The 14,669-nt window shown below is 38.6% G+C and overlaps 1 long non-coding RNA gene across 2 annotated transcripts in view; it reads right to left on the reverse strand.

The window, feature by feature from the left end:
• Window positions 1-14,669, reverse strand: part of LOC132413640 (uncharacterized) — a 138,216-nt gene that overhangs the window by 86,942 nt on the left and 36,605 nt on the right. For both annotated transcript variants that reach the window (XR_009516779.1, XR_009516778.1), the window contains one exon: window positions 9,131-9,214. This is a non-coding gene — a long non-coding RNA (uncharacterized lncRNA). The remainder of the gene's footprint in view (window positions 1-9,130; window positions 9,215-14,669) is intronic.

Here is a 14,669-nt window from a genome sequence, read left to right on the forward strand (position 1 = left end):
ATGGGTTGTCTTGAAAGATGTCTACAGTGGATAGAAAAATGCCAGCTAAGCTTTACTCTAAGCGTATATAAGAATGTATTTAAGTAAAAAGTAATCCAAATCCCATTTACAATCTAATTGGGTCTGAGCTATCAGCAAAAGCAGGGACAGAGAGGACTTTGTAGGCTGACAATCCCTCAAGACATCGATGTACCGCGTTCCTTTTAGCTAATGCCTTTAAACAGAGAGTCTTCCAAAACGCCACACGGAAAAAGTAGCCACGCATTATAGCCTCTATTCAGAAACTAATTCCTGAACCGCCCAATTCGATCTCACAGCTCATCCAGCCTTGCTCTCATTTCCCAGCTACGAACTTCAGAATTCATTTCCCTTTATGCTGCCGCTCCGAGCTCTCAGATCTGACAACCTGAGCTAGCTCCAGCTAAAAGCCTGCCTACCTGCTCACTGAAAGCATCACCAGCAAACCTCCTGATACCTATTGTGGCCCAACGTGGCCTTTCCCCACGGGGAGCCCCTTACCGAGGGTAGGATGCCTCACAGGAAGGACTGGACATGATATTCTGCTGAGGCCAGAAGAACAAGTAAAGCAATGGGCATTATTATCAAGATATATTATGGACATTTCTTCTCTCTCTCTTTCTCTCTCTCTTCTTTCTTTCTTTTGCGAGAATGCATCTCATTTAATATAATGAAAACAAACAGAAAATCAAGCTTTACTTCACTGCATTTTGGTTGTGTGCATTCTTTCCAGTTAGCATCAATACCAGAAAAATTATCTGAATTTTCCCTAATTCATGTTTATTTTGCATGAATATAAATTTTGCCATCCTTATCTCTCAGTGGTTACAATCACAGAGCTGCATAATGTTCTTGGTTTAAATTACAGTATTGTCAAATTAGCAAGAACATAGACAAGAATAGCAATGGAATTGTTATGCGTATATGCTTTCTAAATTACAATATGTGCAATACTATGTACACTCTAAAAAATACTGGTATTCCATAACTGAAAACCAGCATCTGAATGCAAATGTCTTATGTTTTTCTGTCTTTTAACTCCCACTGCAGAACACTATCTAAATAACGGATCTTCTTGGCTTATAATTACAAAGTGCCATATGCCTTTCTTTTAATTAAATGATTTCCATATTATATCCAGTTTGTTTTATTAAAATAAATCAAAAAGAGAAAAAGCCTGGTTGAATTAACTACAAGATTAACACGCAGGCATGACTTAATTCTGCTTGAGATCACTCGTTCCTATGAACTATTTGTTGTCTTTAATTCTGTAGAATTTCAGCAAAACCTGTCTGCATCAGTGGTGTAGGTGATGGAATGCTACAATTCCCTTCACATCCACGGTGTCCCAAACACAACAAAGGCAGATTTTTAAAACAGGTTGAGACCATTTGTTCATGCCTTCAATATACGAGTTTCAAACTTATTCCAACCCGGTGCATAGTATGCTTTTGCCATCTGCTGGAACAATGATAGACTGCAGGTGTAATAATCTGCAGCAAGAGGGGTTGAGACAATGGTGATTAAATTGGATTAACCAGACACTTTAAAGATGATTTCTCAGGGCTCTAACACATATAGAAGCAGAGTAATCAGTCTCTTTCAAGACTGTTAGGAAAGAAATCTTCCAAAATTAGAGACCTTCAGGGAAGCCTGAGAACCTTTCCTTTGTCTATGATTACTATCTTTGCAAAGGTTCCTTTAAGATGCAAGTGTATCTATTTAGAATATGCAATGCCGTGGCAAAACAAGAGAAAGAAGTCTGGATTTCCAAAAGCTGGAGGCTTAGATAATAGAGGGAAAATTGCAGAGTCATACTAAATCATTTTCATTTTCAGCAAACATTAATTTTTGCTGAAAATTAATTATTTTTCCGTAAATATGATCCATTTCTCCATTATTTGACAGGAGAAGTTTTCCGTGGTCTTCTTACATTTAGGGGCCACAACGTGCATTCCATAGCATTTTGAACTTACGATAGCATTTTAATTTTGCAGTTCTCTGAGTTTGGTAGACTCAACGTTTATTACCTTCATCTGAGTGGTCTGGTAACTGAAATATAGAGAATTGGAGCAGGTAGACTCTAAAATGACCCCTAATGATCCCGCCTCCTGGTATCCATACCCTTGTGTAATTTTCTATCCTGTGGACTGTGTTCTGGACTTGGAGACTTGCGTCTTACAAATACAATACAGCAAAAGTAATGGAATGCCACTTCTGAGGTTAGGTTATAAAAGACGTGACCTCCATCTCTCTCTCTTTCTCTTTCTCCTCTCTCTGTCTCCCTCCTTCTCCCTCTGACTCTTCTCACTTGCTGAGTCTGATGAAGCAAACAGCCATGCTGTGAGCTGCCCCGTGGAGAAGACACAAGGAAGAGGGGGAGTTCTCTGACAAACAGCCAGTGAGAAAAATGAGGCCCTTAGTCCGACAACCCGCAGAAAACCGAATCCTGCCAAAACCACATGAGTGAGCTTGGAAGGAGATCTTTCCTCAGCTGACCTTTGAGGTGACTGCAGCCCTGGCACTATCTTCACCGCAGTACCACACGTGACCCTAAGCCAAAGTGCCCAGCAAAGCCACACACGCATATCTCAGGCACAGAAACCATTAACTCATAAATATGTTTTTAGCTTGAAGCTAATACGTTTTAGGGTAGCTTGGTATGCAGCAGTAACTAATACCAGTAGAGTCAGTGATTTCCCATAGATACCAGCCTAGCTAATGATGTTGCCTTTAGGCAGCAAACACGTTTAGCTTATCTCAGTAAAAGTCAAGAGAAACTCTCATGCCAGCAAATTTGAAAATTATGCAAAAGCAAGAGAAGAAACAAGTGATGCAACGTGACAAAAAATTCACTGAGCACCTAATCTTTGAAAGGCCTAGATTAGGTAAACAAGAAAGAAAAGTTCAATATTGAATGGGAAATGCCATAGACTGAATACTTCTGTACCCCTAAAATTCATATGTTGAAACTTAATCTCCAATGTGATGGTATTTGAATATAGGGTCTTTGGGAAGTGATTAGGTCATGAATGAAATTAGTGCCCTTATGAAAAAGTACACAGGGAGCTCCTTTACCCCTTCCACCATATGAGATTATAGTGAAAAGACAGCCTTCTATGAACCAGGAAGCAGGCTCTCACCAGGCACTGAATCTGTCCTTGATCTTGGACTTCCCAACCTGCTGAACTATAAGAAATAAATTTTTGTTGTTTATAAGCCACCCAGTGCATGGTATTTTTGTTATAGCTGCCTAAACAGACTAAGACAGGAAGTAATACAGGTAAAGATGAGTTAATACAGGAAGATTAGATTGAAGGATAGTAATAATGACGCTAATGTTAGTATGACTCGAGGAAGAACATCCCCCCATGTAAAAATTGGGATAGACACCAGTGGGCAGACAGCTTTTGAAACAGGCCTTGTAAGGAAGCCTAGGATTTCAAAAAAGGAAGAAAATTCTGAGTAATGGTTAAAACGGGAAAATGTACAGTAGTAAGAAAATGAGGCATATTTAAGTAAGAGTGAGTGAATGGTTCACACACAGAAGATACTGGGGAATAAATCTGCATCAGTCACATGAGCAAAAGTCCTGAATGCCAGGTCCAGGTCCAAGAAGTCTGCACTTAATTAATTCTGCAAGGATCCAATGAAATTTCCTGGAAAGGAGAAAGCTTGAGACCAAATTAGCATCTTAAAAGAATTATTTTGCAACAAAATGAAGGATGGGTCCAGATGGTACAAGGAAAAATGTGAAAGACTTTGAAATGGACCAAAAAGGTTATTGGGTGACTTTAATCCTAAACTACAGGTGTTGAGAGCAGGAGTCAGGTGTACTAGGACCATGGGCCAAAATGGGCCAGTGGTCTGTTTTTGAACAGTATTGGAGCTATGAATGGTTTTTATATTTTTTGAAAGGTTATAAAACAAAACAGAACAAAGCCAAGGTGAATATGTAACAAGAACCATATGTGGACCACAGAGCCTAAAATATTTACTATCTGGTCCCTTCTAGAAAAAATTTGCTAACCTCTGTTCTAAAGAACATTCTTCCAGGTTCTGAATCTAAGGGATTTGCACCTTTCTTGGTCTTTTGAGCTATTTTAGAATTCTGTAAATTGTAGATAACTGATAGCACTGCAAATGGCTCTTGTCTGTTAGCATGCAAGACAATCCCGTCTGATGGAGAGACATTTCATTTCTCCTCCCTAACCCCACCTGCCCGCCCCATCCCTATGAAAAAGAGTTGGTTTTGCTTCCGTCTATAAAATCATTTCATGGCCTCTATCTCTGCTTTTTGATTTATTTTTTGAACTGGTTGTTAATATCTAACTGGTTACCTCATAAGTTCATGAGTTAAATAAAATCTTTGACATGTATTGATCTTATGTTTTTTATGAGAGTCAGGATTTGGCCTTTTTATAAATGCACATTTTAACAATAGGAAAAGAAAAAGATGATAAATTAGAGATGATCAAAGCTGTCTCTAAGAGTTACGCATGTTCCAGTGTATCATTAAACACCATGGAGTTCTGGGTGTCTCTGGTTATTAAGTTCAGCAATTCCCCAAGTATATATGGAGGTTAGAGACTAAGCAGGCACATCAGCCCCCTATTGATCCTAAGGATGTTCTGGGTGTTAAGGTGAGGACCAAACCAAGCAAAGTCCAACAGAGCAGCATCTCTCCTACTGGATAGTCACTCAGTGAGGGTCTAGATGAAGGGAAAACCCCATCCAGTAAAAATAATAGCATAAAACCTCAATGTGGCAAGGAAAGGCACAGTATGGGAGTCAAATCTTGTACCTGAGCCCTGAGTGTGTCAGCAATGCCCCCTAACAGTGAGTTCTTTTCCACGTCTCCCCAGATGGCAAATATTGGTCTCTTCTTCTGGAAAGCCCTCTTTTCTCTCCTCTCTCATCCTCTAATCTCCGTTTTAGACTAGGACATGACTGCCTCCTTCAAATGTTTTACTTTCCTTCTTGCTTTTTCAAGCACTTTTTTCCCTCCCTTCTAGCTGCTATGCAAAAATCCTCTCCACTAGTTCTTTCTTAATTGACTCTGATGGTCCATTAGAACCAATTCAGCAAATAACTATTTATCTTTGCTCTACAGCAAGAAGGGTTTAATCCTGAAACTCTGAGTGAGTTGATATTTGTGTGTTTGGGGATGGTGGTAGTGAGATATTTAAATTCTAAAAGGTGGAAGAAGTTCATTTTTCCTATTAGAAAAAATCTGAATTAACTTAACTTACACTTCCACAAGGGTAATGGCAATGAATATGGGGAAAATAAGGTGGATTAAGAAGGTGTTGTATAGGTAGAATATTCATAAATTGGCATTTTATGGAATATAGAGGATCAAACTTAAGAATTGTTATAAAAGGTATTCCAGTATGTCAAGGGTGGTCCATTGGTAATGATGTTAACAGTTATGGGGAATTCAGGTCAAGGAATTGGTTTGGGAGGTTGTTAGGGGGATTATGATGTGACTTTTCTCAATATAAAGGGCAATTATAGTTGTAATAGTCATTACAGAAAAATTCAACAAAGTGACTAGGCCTTGGAGAATGAATAGTGTAGTGTAAAAGTAATTCCTGTCTATACTACAGATAAATCATATTGGGTACTTATTTTGTTTTTTACCTAATTCTAGAGTAGAAACTTTTCCATGACCTCATAGAACTTTTCTATTATTTTATCCCTGGATTTGAAGAAGAAATACAACAACAAAAACTGTCTGTTCTTATACTTACTATGTTTGGAATGCAATTATGGGATATTCCCTATTTTTAAAAAGCTTCCCCATATAGCAAAATATGATTATGATCTTCTGTTAATCTCTGAAAACTATAATACCATCATTAATCTTTATCAACTGAGTCCATGGATTTTACATCTCTGCAAGATCAGTCAGCAATTCAAGAAGATTTTTTTGTTTTGTTTTGTTTTTGTTTTTTGCGGTACGCGGGCCTCTCACTGCTGTGGCCTCTCCTGCTGCGGAGCACAGGCTCTGGACGCGCAGGCTCAGCGGCCATGGCTCATGGGCCCAGCCGCTCTGCGGCATGTGGGATCTTCCCGGACCAGGGCACGAACCCATGTCCCCTGCATCGGCAGGCGGACTCTCAACCACTGCACCACCAGGGAAGCCCTCAAGAAGATTTTTATCAGTGGCAACTAACATCTGGAATGGAATAAGTCATATTTCATTTACTTTATCAGACTAAGTTTATATTTTACTATTTTGATTCAGATATTGAAAAGAGACAAGACCTCATGATTTCTAAGTAATTTTTCTATATACGTGGTTTTGTTTTTTTGTTGTTGTTATTGTTGTTGCTGTTTCTTTCCATCTGGCCAGAAAAGGGTGTTCAGAGTCCTAAATTTTCCAATACCTCCAAAAATAAATAAGTTAAAAAAAAATCAAGCCCATTTAAAAGCCTGATTCTATGTAGTTTAATGTGTAAAAAATGTTTCAAAGTCAAACATTCTTTATTTCCCCATTTTCCGTCATTATTTTGTACAAAATACAACTTCATTTGTAAAAGAGAGGTGTTACATTTTTTGAGAAAATGGATTGTATTCTGAGCCTTGGCAAATCTATGGAAATCAACACTCAGTCACATGAATAATATGAATCCTAGTTTCAGGACTTGCTTTAGGCAAAATATGTCATATAGACAATCTTTTCTTGCCTCCCTGGAGACCAGGGTGAGAATCTGACAGAGTAGAAACCAGAAAACACATTACCCTCAAACTGAAATATTGTTTAGGCCCCAGACATTTCCTATTCACTTTAAGAAAACTAAGACCCACATACCACATGACAGTTAGTTCCTTTCAAATAAATTTGTTTTTGTACAGATCCAGTGGTGAAAAAAAAGATTAATCTTCAAGTAAAATACCAAGAAAAAGCATAAGTGTGTTTTTTTCTACCTGTTCTAATGAATTAAACATTCTTTTTTGAGGTAAAACAAAGGCTTAACTGCTTTTGAATGTCCTAGAGCTAGTAGAGTGAAGTACACTCAAATTGTTTTTCATAGAACTGATTTACTACAGTCCTTCAGCATGACGAAGAGCCCACTCCAAACTAAATCATTTCACTACTGTCAAACCTAGAATTTACCAAACAGTATTTAAAATGCAACACAGTATTCAAAATGAATCCTTAATGAGTTATTATACTTTTTTTTTTAACAAAAACTTTGTACACTGAGGCAAAGTACTGAGGATCTCTTAGAGGTGTTACATGCAATTAATCATAAAGATTTTTTTCTGGGAAAATAAATCTATGTAGGTTTTTAAATTACAGTATTAGGAGTCTTTTTATCATGTGCATGGTAATTAAAATTTATAAGTAGAACACACAAATCTTTTATACACTAAATCTGTCTACTTCACATGTAGCTACACAGGTCAATGCCTTCTAAATTTTTATGCTGGCAAATTTTCACTAACCCTGCTGAATTCCCTCCCTTATGCAAAATAATTTTTTATACTCCAGGGACAACTACTGTAGTTTATCAGAGGAATTCCTGACCTCCAAATCAAACTTAGGTTAAGCATGGGGTTTAAATTATCTGCAATTATTTAATATGGTCTGACATTATCAAAATGGTTTAAGGAACATATTTTAATCTACAATTTATCTCCCTTTTTGAAAAAGTTCTTCTGGTTACTCAGGCAAATAAAAACGTCTAATTTACTTAAGAAATGATTATCTCTTAGGGATAAGATTTGTAAATACAAACATTTTGAGATTACAGAAATTGTAGACATTTGTTTGTGAGACAGGATTGCTGGGAGAATAGAAAAAGCATGAACTTTGGTTTGAGAACACTATTCAAATTTGAGTTCTGTCCTTACTGGCAATTGATCTCCCTGAGTCTCAATGTTCTCATCTGTCAAATGGGACAATAATATAGACTTTGCAGATTTGATAGGCTTAAAAGAGCTGGGCAGTAAAGGAACAAGCACATGCTATTCAGTGAATAATGATTCCTTTTTTGTCAATACCTATACCAGGAAAATGTGACAAGAAATTACTTGGATCCGCATACTTTTATTGGAGAGAAAGATTTCTTCTGGTTTCTGACTTAAATTCTTGGGAATACAATAATTTATCAGTAGGGCTGGGAACATTCTAACTTTGTTTCATTATTTTTGTTTAGACAAACTCCAATTACAAAATTCTGATGCATTCAAGTCCAGTCATCTTGTATTGCCTGACACTGGCCGGCATGGCCCAAGACAAATCCGCTTACCAAATAAATAGTTCTAAGCAAATGAACCTGGCTGTGAGTCAACAGTCATCAGTTACTATAACAGCAAAAGCTAGAATTATAAGCTCACCTCTCACAACTCGCTACAACTATGGGTAGTAAAAAAAAGTCAAACAACCCTATGATTTGACATGCCAGAATTAATATACATAACCACATATCCCCAACTTCTCTGACATAAACAGTCACTAAGTTTAGTTGACTTATAATTAGAGAGGCGTAGTGGTTAGCAGAGAAATCATTGTGCCAAAAGGCCAAAGACTGGGTTTTCAACCCATCCTCCAGCTCCTAGAGTCTGGATATGTTATTCAGAGTCTTTATTTTGCAATTTCTTTATACAATACCAACAACGCTACCTACCCTGTCTATCTTACACAGTTATTAAGAAGATAAATCATGAAAGCACTTTTAAAGTTCCAAATTGTTAAACAGAAATGTACAGCAGTTGATTTCAGTGAACTCAATGAAAATTTACTATAGAAAATATATGCATCTATTTTCCTGCGACAAGAAAGAACAATATGATACTTGGCCTACATGGCCCAAATACCAGAAAGAACTCTATTTTGCCAAAAAGACAAATTTGCATAGGAATAAAATGAATATCTCCTTGTATGCACTGCCTAGTGAATTTATGCTTTAGAATAAACATGTTTAATCACAATGAAAGTAAGAATAAGGCAAAATAAACCTGTTTGAAAAAGAGTATAAGGTTTGCTACCAAAAAAGAATAAAAGTACAAAATGAACTGAAACAAATTTTGCCTTTTGCCAGGGACTGACTGTGGTTATTAGCACATCAAATCAGGAATATTTGATTCGAAAAGTACTCACCACAGTTTGCCTTGCCAGCAGTATCCAGGCTTTGAGTATGATAATCCAGACCATTTTGCTAGTAGCAAAATCAAAGACTTGATGCTGATAAAAAAAAAAAAAAAAAGCTTAAACTTCAAAATCTGAGAAGCATTATACCTCAGAGTGAATTTACAACAATGTATTCATCCCATAAATGTTGAAATTCTGTAAATATACTTCTCAAATTGAAGAATAGCACTGTTAAAGCGAAAAACCACAGACCTAAAATGGTGTCACTTGTGCTAAAGCCCATGATGCCGAAACTACATTTAATACCTTACCCAACTGTAGTTTCGACCTTCACCAGAAATGTAATCTTTTTTTTTTTTTTTTGCGGTACGCGGGCCTCTCACTGCTGTGGCTTCTTCCGTTGCGGAGCTCAGGCTCTGGACATGCAGGCTCAGCGGCCATGGCTCATGGGCCCAGCCGCTCCGCGCCACGCGGGATCCTCCCGGACCGGGGCACGAACCCGTGTTCCCTGCATCTGCAGGTGGACTCTCAACCACTGCGCCACCAGGGAAGCCCCTCAGAAATGCAATCTTAATTAACCAATCTGGAATTTTCTGGGCAGCACCAGTAAGGTAATCTGTCACATGGGCCCTCTCTATCTCCCCCCAGAGGAAGAAGAGGCAATCTGCATGATAAAAACGCTTGCCCTTGGGTTCCCCCGAAAAGATTTCTTGCCCAAAATAACTTTGTTTTTTGTAATAGTGACTTCCTGCCCCACCCTCCTTTCTATAAATTCATTTTGTATAACCCCTCAGAGCTCGCTTCTAGTTGTTAGACGGAATGCTGCCTGATTCATAAATCATTGAATAAAGTTAATTAGAACTTCAAATTTATTCCGTAGAATTTTGTTTTTTAACATCACTAATAGCTGTCCAGGAATAAATTTGATTTATAGTTAGGGAACTTTAAAAAGACATCCATTTCTACCCAAATTTACACCCAGTAAATTATTTCTTAGTTTCTCATATAGGCTAAATATAATAAAAGTCATTTTCCATAATTGAGTCCTTATATAAAGAGAATCTAAAAAAACAGAGTAGCCTTTAAATGTCTGTAAATAAAAGCCAGATCTCAGAGTATATTTAGGAAATTGAGAAAAAGGAAGAAGCTAACATTTTTTGACCATTTGCTATGTGCCTGGCGCACTGCTTTGGATTTGGTAAACATTTCATCATTTCATCTAACCCTACCCCACGCCCACCCCCCAAAAAACAAAAACAAAAAATTCTACAATCAACAAAGATCAGAATTGCCAAGGTTACGGTTAGATGGAGGGATGAATAGGCAGAGCACGGAGGATTTTTAGGGCAATGAAAACACCCCATGTGATGCTACAGTAATAGATATATGTCATTACACATTTGTCCGATACCATAGATTGTACAACACCAAGAGCAAACCCTAAGGTAACCTATTGTCGACCAAGAAGAAACACAGAAGGCTACAAATAAGAAAAGAGTTTACTGGGGGGGTCTTAGGAATTCCGCTTTGGGAGACACAAATTCTGGTAAAACCAAAAGAGTGTTCCAGGGAAGAGAAAGAGTATTTTGTAAAAATAAGTATGAAACATATTAGAACTTACAAGATTCAGCAAAACCAATGTTTTACTCTGTGAAAATTCACAGCCTTAATAAATTTGTATTACTAAAAATGAAAATATTAATATGATAGTGGATATCCCCATCTTAGTAGAAATATTTTTGAAGTTTTACCATTAAACATGATGCTGTCTCCTGATTGGGTATATGTTTGTTCTGTTTCACTTCCATCACAACTGGATGTACTGCAATACAATTCTAACCCTAAGTACCAGGAGTTAGCATCAGACCCCACAAGTTTAAGGGCTTAAGCCTTCTCAGGACTGTGCTTGCATCAGATGCCAGCTGCATTTTAGGGGGTTGCCAGGCAACCTGGACTTCCAACTAACTGACTCTTAAGTTGGAGGGCTCCCATAACCCCCTCAGCTTTGATAATTCACTAGAATGACTCACATTCTAAGTAGAATGACTACTTAGAATTACAGCTTTGTTACAAAGGATACTCATAGGGTGAAGTACTGGAAGGGAATGCAGAGTCCCCATGCCACCTCCACATGGAGTCAGGGCATGTCACCCTCCAGGCACATTAATGTACTCTCCAGTCAGGAAGTTCCACAGAGCTTCTAATCAGGGTTTCATAACTTAGGCATGAATGATTAAGTCATTGACCATGTGATTGAACTCAATCTCCAGCCCCTCTCTGCTTCCTACATTGTCAGGCTACCTCAGAGTCCCCAACACTTTAATCATGTGCTTGGTCTTGGTCGCGGACCAGACCCCATCCTGAAGCTACCTAGGGACCCACCGTGAGTCACTCCATTAGCATAACAAAGACACTCCTATCACTCAGGCAATTCCAAGGGTTTTTGCAGGTCTGTGCCAGGAACCTCAGACAAAAGACCAGATACGTTCCTTCTTTGTCTGTTTACTTTATTGATATACCACAATGTTTGATCATGTTAAGGAAGTTTCCCATATGAACCGATCAAGGTCACACAAGGAAAACAGGTGGCATACTGAAATTAGGGTAATTTTATTTTAACAAAGGGACTATTTATTAAGGTGAGGCTGGAGTATCAAGGAACCTCAAAGCCTATTTCAATAAAACTGGGATTATTCCAAGGATAGAAGGGACAAGGAAATGAAGCACTGTCCAGAACACAGAGGGAGAAAGTCATATAGAAAAGCCAACTTCGGGGTCGCAGGGACATTTTTCTGAGGCACACAAGTAGCTGGACGCATTGCTTCAGAGAGGAAAACAGGTGCTAAATACTCTGACCTCAGTCTCTTCTCACTGCATGAGCTCCTCCTGAACCCAGCTAGACCCCAGAGATTGAAACAGCCCTTTGATGGAATCCATACAGGCCAGCCTCCTGGGGCAGAGAGCAGAGTGAAGAATGACCTGGGAGAGAAAATATAATATATCCAGCACACCGTGAAGAATGGGTGTAGAGTTTTATATTAAAGCTATCTCAATATCCACGGACAATGATCTTTTGGATTCACATTTGGTCTATTAAATACCATCCAAGCTGCCTAAAACTGAGCCATCCTTAGACTTCTGGAAAGAAGCCTACTTGGTAATGATGTATTGTTTTCTCATGTGCTGCTGGATGCTACTAGGTAACTTTAAGATTTTTGCATCAATATGTGTGAACAAAAAAACCTTTGCATTTTTCTTATTGTTTCTAATACCTTCTATTTTCATAAATGAGGACTCATTAAAGTGTTTCCCAAACATGAATACAAAAAATATCAAAGAGAGGGGCTTCCCTGGTGACACAGTGGTTGAGAGTCCACCTGCTGATGCAGGGGACACGGGTTCGTGCCCCGGTCCGGGACGATCCCACATGCTGCAGAGCGGCTGGACCCGTGAGCCATGGCCGCTGAGCCTGCGCGTCCAGAGCCTGTGCTCCGCAACGGGAGAGGCCACAACAGTGATAGGCTCGCGTACCGCAAAAAAAAAAAAATTAAAAAAAAATATCAAAGAGGTGTAAACCCTAGTGTTCACCTTTAGCAATATAAAGACCCAAATCCTGGAAGCTTTTAAAACTCAGATTTTCCTTCCCCATCAACCATCCCTTTATGGGAAATGGTAAAGGGAGAGAGAGATTCTACAGGGACCATGGCTTTTTAAAATCACTCTCCTTACACTTATACACTTAATAATAAGCACCATTTAATAAGTAAATGGACAATGACATGTATTGATATAAAACCAGTTAAAATAGTGCAGCCTATTTCTCACTTAAAACCACTGCCACGTATACTTCTCCATTCTCTTTAAATGTACTTGCCCACCCTTTACTCTGGTGTATTATCAGGAATGTTAAAAAATACAACTAGCTTATCGATGAACATCAACTCTCTTAAATGTTCTGAGACTCTTCTTCCAAAAGACATGCACACACAGCAAAAGCCTAGGTGCTTATAATTCACTATAGTTCAAATGCCAGGCTATATATTCTTGGTGTTAGTCAAACACCATGGAAATATTTAATGGTAAAGATAAACCAAGCATTTCTAGCCAGTCACTTTCAACTGAGATCAATACAGTGTAACGATGATTTAAGATGCTTCTGAGTTTACCTTAAGTAATTTTCCCTTCTCTCCTCTGAGACTGTAAATCTGACTAATTGCTTCACACTCTAGAACTGCTTCTTCTTGCTAAGTATAATTGCTATGTCTGGATTCTCCTACGCCCCAAGTAATTTTATGGAGGGCTTGCCTACTGATCTCATTACACTTCCAACTCTGATGCATCAGGCTCCATGCTGTTATTTACCTACGTCAGTATACTTGATACATTAAATCTAGGCCTTGTTAAATTTACCCCTTTAAGGCACAAATATCACAATTTAATATGGATTAAATTAACCCAATAGGCATTTTGCTTCCTCCACCATGGACTATACATTAGTTGATTTCACTCACCACTGAAACACCAATACCAATAATCAGGCTATTTGTGAAATAGACAATTGGGGAAAAAAGCATTCTACAATAATTTTTGAAGTGAAAAAGTAAAAATAGTCTACCATGGCTTAATCAGCTCCTAATTATAAAAGTGTAACGCATGGCAGATAAAAAGGAACACAAGAGGATCCGAGGAGTAAAGAAGTAAAGAATAATTGCCACGCAGAGCTAACATCCAATGGTAAAGCCAGTTATTTTGATACCAAAAAAGTCTGCCCTTTTAAATTCAGCCCTAACGAAGAAAGTCTATTTTTTCACTTAGACCAGATTATTTCAGTCCTGTTAAGAAAATCAATTCAATTTGATAAACTTGGGACTTCCCTGGTGGCGCAGTGGTTAAGAATCCGCCTGCCACTTCAGGGGACAGGGATTTGAGCCCTGGTCCAGGAAGATCCCACATGCCATGGAGCAACTAAGTCCGTGCGTCACAACTACTGGGCCTGCGCTCTAGAGGCCCTGAGCCACAACTACTGAGCCCACGAGCCACAACTACTGAAGCCCGTGTGCCTAGAGCCCGTGCTCTGCAACAAGGGAATCCACTGCAATGAGAAGCCCGTGCACCACAACGAAGAGTAGCCCCAGCTCGCCACAACTAGAGAAATGCCCGCGCGCAGCAACGAAGACCCAACACAGGCAAAAATAAATAAATAAATTTTAGAAACTTTTTTGATAAACTTTTCTGTTGCTTTGTTCCTATGCTCACAGCTGGAGGGAGAGACAAGCCATTTCTTTAAAGTTTCTTAAGGTTATAACCCCCATGAAGGGTTGATCTTTTGACTGTTTTCTCTGAATAAAGCCTCGGAGCAAATTCACTTGAATCCACCCTGAGGCTTCACTCACCTGGAAGAGTCTAAGAACAAGTGTCCTCATCTTTCTTACTTTATCTTTGGAACATTTCTCTGCAGAAATGTGTTGATTTAGCTGCTGGAAACCCTCTAGAATACGGAGTGGAAAAGGGTTATGTCAGCTCTGAGATGTGAATGTTGACTACAGCA

Source organism: Delphinus delphis, chromosome 18, assembly GCF_949987515.2.
Source record: "Delphinus delphis chromosome 18, mDelDel1.2, whole genome shotgun sequence".
Classification (NCBI taxonomy): domain Eukaryota; kingdom Metazoa; phylum Chordata; class Mammalia; order Artiodactyla; family Delphinidae; genus Delphinus; species Delphinus delphis.